We start from the raw sequence: 6,371 nt of genomic DNA on the forward strand, positions 1-6,371 counted from the left end.
CATTCTGCCACTTTGCTTTCTTTATTCCCTGCTATCCTAGGGAGAAAAGGAAGAATCAAGGAGTAGAGTAGCTGTTATTTCCTTATTCATCATTATTTATTATAATACTACTATGTGTCAGGAATGGTGGTTGGTAAGCCACTAAAAAATCAAATAACACAAGAGAGTGTTGCGGGTGAAGAAAGCTCTGGCCTTCAAGTCAGAAGACCTCAGTTCAAGTTCTGACTTTGCCAGTAATTATCACTGTGATTTGGAGACAAAGACCTCATTTAAAAGATTTTGGAAAACCCCTCGAGCTGGAAACCTTTCTCTAAGACTGTGAAAGGTTAGCTCTCCATTAGCATGACTAAGGCTTGCTGTCTGACCTTTGAGAGCTAACAGAAAAACACTCCCTTCACCCTCAGAATTCAGCACACACACCTCCGCTGGGATTCAAGCTGAGAGGATCAAATTAAAGTAGGAGACACAAAAGGAGCTTTTCATTAACTCTTAGAAATTGTTTCTCTCCTAGGGACTAGCTCATTACAAAAGAATCCCCAAGCGCCAGGATACACCCCTCCTGCAGAGTAGGGTTCAGTGAAAGAAGGGTCTTGCTGAAATGAGCAGGAATTTGACAGTTGGAGAGGCTTTGTGAAGGACACTTCAGGCCTTCGATGGGCCAGTGGGGCAAGGCAGACCTGGAGCCAGAGGCTGACCACAGCAGTGTGATCACTGGCCCCTCCAAAGCCTCAGGCTTGGAAGTGAAGGACGACTGGTTCCCCAGAGGTGACCACACTTGCCCAGGTTGATTTGTGTATCTACAGCCTCTTGCTCGCTAATTTCCAGAATTCTGTATCCAACTACTTGCCTAAGATCTCTACAAAACCTCCACCCAGCAAACAAGCTGGAGCAAGTTATCAGGTCTCTGATGTTCTTGGCCTGCCATGCCTTGGTTAGAGATTCCACCTACACAGGGGTCCTGGTGAAACTGAGTGGGGTTCCGTGGGGCTCCTGGGCATGGAGGCCTTTTTGTCTCCCATTTCTTATAAGCAAGACTCCAGCCTCTAGACCTTCCCTGAGTTCCAAAGGGCAGATTGGAACAATTGCTAATTAAGGGAGGGGCAGACAAGAAACCACCTAAGGCAAGACTAAACGGGCCACAGACGGGCCACAGAAGCTCCTCAATAGTAGGGGACTAGCCACTTGAGACGGAGAAGGCAATGGCACCCCACTCCAGTACTCTTGCCTGGAAAATCCCATGGACAGAGGAGCCTGGTAGGCTGCAGTCCATGGGGTCTCGAAGAGTCGGACATGACTGAGCGACTTCACTTTCACTTTTCACTTTTATGCATTGGAGAAGGAAATGGCAACCCACTCCAGTGTTCTTGCCTGGAGAATCCCAGGGATGGGGTGGCACAGAGTCGGACACGACTGAAGTGACTTAGCAGTAGCAGTCACCTGAAAATAAGGGAGTGCAAGCCCTGGTCACACCCTAGTCTTGTCAGCAACCCCACTCTTGAACTATTGCTGCAAAGTGAAAAAAGTGAAAGTGTTAGCCCATAAAAACTCTTCATCAGATCCTCCCAGGTTGGGATACATAGTTTTCTTGTGGGTGGGAGCCCGCTGTGTCCTTTGCCTGGCAGAGCAATAAAGCTATCCTTTTTTTCTTCACCCAAAACGCTTGTCTCCAAGATTTAATTCAGTACCAATGCACAGAAGCCAAGCTTTCAGCATCACTGGGCAGAAGAATGGAGCCCCTCACCCCGAGCCACACTCACCAGAGCCGTGGTATGAGAGATGCTGGTGGCCTGCTCCTCCACCTCCCTTGACTGAGAGCTGAGATGGGGAGGAGTTTTATTTCCCTTGGTAGTACCTTCCCAGAACTAGCTTCTGTCTTCAAGCTGTGATGAGAAGCGGGGAGGGAGCAGCTTGTGCAACAGACTCTTGTCCTTCTAATCAAGATCTACTAATAGAATTTCTTTAATAAAGGTTCCTTCATTTTAAGACAGGACAGAAAGGGGCAGGACTCAAAAGCTAGAAAATGGAGAAGAGGCTCAGCTGTTGGGATGCCATAAATACCTGTTGGAACTGCCTGAAACCAAGGTGGCTTTCAGAATAGTCCAGTCATTGACTTTTAGCTCATTATACCTTTGTTTTCCTGTTGGGAAGATCTTTTGGAGAGGAAAATGGCAACCCACTCCAGTATTCTTGCCTGGAGAATTCCAGGGAAAGAGGAACCTGGTGGGCTGCAGTCCATGGGGTCACAAAAGGATGGACATGACTGAGCAACTAACACTCACTCATTGCCACCTTCAATTTAAAATATTTATTTTATTTATTTGATTGCTCCAGGTCTTAGTTGTGGCATGTGAACTCTTAGTTGTGGCACGTGGGATCTAGTTCCCTGACCAGGGATCAAACCCAGACCCCCTGCACTGGGAGCATGGAGTCTTAACCACTAGACCACTAGGGGAGTCCCCAGACCTTCATTTTAACAGCAAAAATCACTCCCTCTTACTCTATAGCAGTCCCAAGGTGGACCATAACAGGCCAGAAAGTGGGCAGTAGTCCAGTTTCGGGGAAATCTCCATCCTTCCCCCAAATAGCAAGAATATTCCTCCTACTCAGTAGCCTATGAAATTACTTAACCCATAAAAATCTAGGCCCCAGACTTCTCTGGTGGTCCAGAGGCTAAGACTCCGAGCTCCCACTGCAGGGGGTCTGGGTTTGATCCCTGGTCAGGGAACTAGATCCCAAATGCTGCAACTAAGACCCAGTGCACCAAATAAATAAATAAACAAATAAACATAAAAAAACAAACAAAAAACTAGGTCCCCATACCCCAGGGCAGCTCTAACTTTCTATCATAATCCCTTGCCCTGGAGCCACTGTCTCATTCTGAGCCTTCTGAAGCAAACCACTTTCCGCCTGTGCAATGAGTTTGTCTCTAAATAAACTCATGAGTTTGTCTCTGAATAAACTTGCTTTCCCTTTACTGTGACGAATGGTTTCCAACTCGAAACCAAGAGCCCTCATTTGGTCGTCTATCATAAAGATTCCTGCAGGTCTAAGGACATGATATCTTCTTCTCCTGCAACAATTTGCTACACAACCTTGGAACAATGTCCAGAGATTTTAATTGTTGCTTTATGCATATATTGCTGTTGTTCAGTCACTCAGTTGTGTCTGACTCTTTGCAACCCCATGGACAGCAGCACACCAGACTTCCCTGTCCTTCACTGTCTCACAGAGCTTGCTCAAATCCATGTTCAAAGAGTCAGTGATACCATCTAACCATCTATCCTCTGTTGACCCCTTCCTCTCCTGCCCTCAATCTTTCCCAGCATCAGAATCTTTTCCAATAAGTTGGCTCTTCACATCAGGTGGCCAAAGTATTGGAGCTTCTGCTTCATTATCAGTCACTCCAATGAGTATTCAGGGTTGACTTTCCTTTAGGATTGACTGGTTTCATCTTCTTGCATACATACATACAAATATAATAAAAAGTACCAGTTACAGTTGTTTCTGAGGAGTGGGTCCATACATCACTCTTCCATAAGAGGAACTTCAGTGGGTCCCCCCCCCCCACCCCCCGCAGTGGGTTTTAAAGAGGGATTTCAAGCATAATCAAAATGTTACTAAAGCTTTTGCACCAGAATCATGCCCCTTCCCCTTCCTTGAATGGAAACCAACTGCTCTTATGTGAGTGTCAGGGGGAAGCTGCAAAGAGAAAAACAAGAACTGGTTAGAACCAACTACATCCAAGATGGCAGAAGATTCTATTTCTACTGGACCTTGAACCTCATTATATGCTTTTTGTAATACATTAGCTACATGACACACCCAGTAGCTCCACAACAGTTGACAGTTGCCATGACAACAACCTGAAAAACCCACACAAGGACTGAAAATGAGTGTTGCCTCAGTTTCAAGCCTGAAGCACACCCCTGTTCTTGGATAAGTCATGAATATTCCTCCCACTCTTTCCAATTCCCTCCTTTTTGCCTCCTCCCTCCTATATATGCTCTTCACTGGAATCAAGTTAAGAAGCTGATTTGGAAATTTAAGTTGCTGATTCTCCATTCTCTGGACATCATAAAGCTTGTGCTATTCCAGTCTCAGTTCTGTTACTGGCTGCACAGATCTGAGCAGAAAAAGAACCCCAGCATGGACCCAGGCAGCCAATTTAGTAACCGAAAGATTCTTCTTCACGTCGAATGGAGAATGAATCAAAGGGAGATCAAAGTGTAAGCAGGCATATCAGTGAGGAGATAAATGGAGTTGCCCAAAAGAAACATGGTGCTGTGGAAATGGTGAAATGGACACAGATCATGTCTCTTTTGTTCATCGTTGTAACCCCAGCACCTAGCACACTAGCACATATTCAGCATGCCACGCCTGACTTCTCATCTACTCCAGTTCTGGAATATGGCAAGACTTGTCTTGTAAAAAGGGTTAAAAAGTAATAGTAGCAATTCTGGTCTATCAGGAAACCTTTGTTTATATTCATGAGATAGGAAGGGGCAGGATACAGCCTTTAAAAGAATCACAGCCATTGAGGACCTAAACATAGACTAGGTCTAAGATGGCAGATGATTGATTTTCACTAGACATTGAGCTGCAGTATATTCTCACTATAATACATCATCAAGCTAAATGCTGCCAGGTGCCATGACAGTTCTGAGTTCAGTCCATAAAAGGCCAAAAAGTGGGTGGTGGCAAGAGGTTCCGTGGTATGGGGTTGTCAGTTTTTATGCTGTGTGCTTAGTTTTTATGCCAAGTGCTTAGTCGCTCAGTTGTGTCCAACTCTTTGCAACCCCATGGACTATAGACCACCAGGCTCCTTTGTCCATGGAGATTTTCCAGGCAAGAATACTGGAGTGGGTTGCCGTGCAGTCTTCCAGGGGATCTTCCCAACCCAGGGATCAAACCCAGGTCTTCTTTATGGTCTGAGCCTCCAGGGAAGCCAAAGAATACTGGTAGCCTATCCCTTATCCAGGGGAACTTCCTGACCCAGGAATCGAACCAGGGTCTCCTGCATTGCAGGCGGATTCTTTACCGGGAAGCCCTGTTAGTTTTAATAGGGGTGGATAATTTCATAGGCTAATGAGTGGGATTGCTGAGGAAGGCTTTCTTATCTCTCCTTGCTATTCTTTGGAACTCTGCATTCAAATCGGTATACCTTTCCTTTTCTCCTTTACCTTTTGCTTCTCTTCTTTTCTCAGCTATTTGTAAGGCCTCATCAGACAACCATTTTCCTTTTTGCATTTCTTTTTATTGGGGATGGTCTTGATCCCTACCTCCTGTACAATGTCACAAACCTCCATCCATAGTTCTTCAGGCACTCTGTCTATCAGATCTAATCCCTTGAAACTATTGTCACTTCCACTTATAATCATAAGGGATTTGATTTAGGTCATACCTGAATGGTCTAGTGGTTTTCCCTACTTTATTCAATTTAAGTCTGAATTTGGCAACAAAGAGTTCATGATCCAAGCCACAGGCAGCTCCCGGTCTTGTTTTTGCTGAATGTATAGAGCTTCTCCATCTTTGGCTGCAAAGAATATAATCAATCTGATTTCAGTATTGACCATTTGGTGATGTCCATGTGTAGCGTCTTCTCTTGTGTTGTTGGAAGAGGGTGTTTTCTATCACCAGTGCGTTCTCTTGGCAAAACTCTGTTAGCCTTTGACAAGATGAGCACTATAAAGGACAGAAATGGTATGGACCTAACAGAAGCAGAAGATATTAAGAAGAGGTGCCAACAGTACACAGAAGAACTATACAAAAAAGATCTTCACAACCCAGATAATCACGATGGTGTGATCACTCACCTAGAGCCAGACATCCTGGAATGCGAAGTCAAGTGGGCCTTAGGAAGCATCACTAAGAACAAAGCTAGTGGAGGTGATGGGATTCCAGTTGAGGTATTTCAAATCCTAAAAGATGGTGCTGTGATAGTGCTGCATTCAATATACCAGCAAATTTGGAAAACTCAACAGTGGCCACAGGACTGGAAAAGCTCAGTTTTCATTCTAGTCCCTAAGAAAGGCAATGCCAAAGGATAATCAAACTACTGAACAAATGCATTTATCTCACATTCTAGCAAAGTAATGCTCAAAGCTCTCCAAGCCAGACTTCAACAGTACATGAACCATGAACTTCCAGATGTTCAAGCTGGATTTAGAAAAGGCAGAGGAACCAGAGACCAAATTGCCAACATCTGCTGGATCATCAAAAAAGCAACAGAGTTCCAGAAAAACATCTGCTTTATTGACTAAGCCAAAGCCTTTGATTGTGTGGATCACTACAAACTGTAGGAAATTCTGAAAGGATGGGAATACCAGACCACCTGACCTGCCTCCTGAGAAATCTGTATGCAGGTCAAGAAG

This window comes from Muntiacus reevesi, chromosome 10 (genome assembly GCF_963930625.1).
Source record: "Muntiacus reevesi chromosome 10, mMunRee1.1, whole genome shotgun sequence".
Lineage (NCBI taxonomy): Eukaryota > Metazoa > Chordata > Mammalia > Artiodactyla > Cervidae > Muntiacus > Muntiacus reevesi.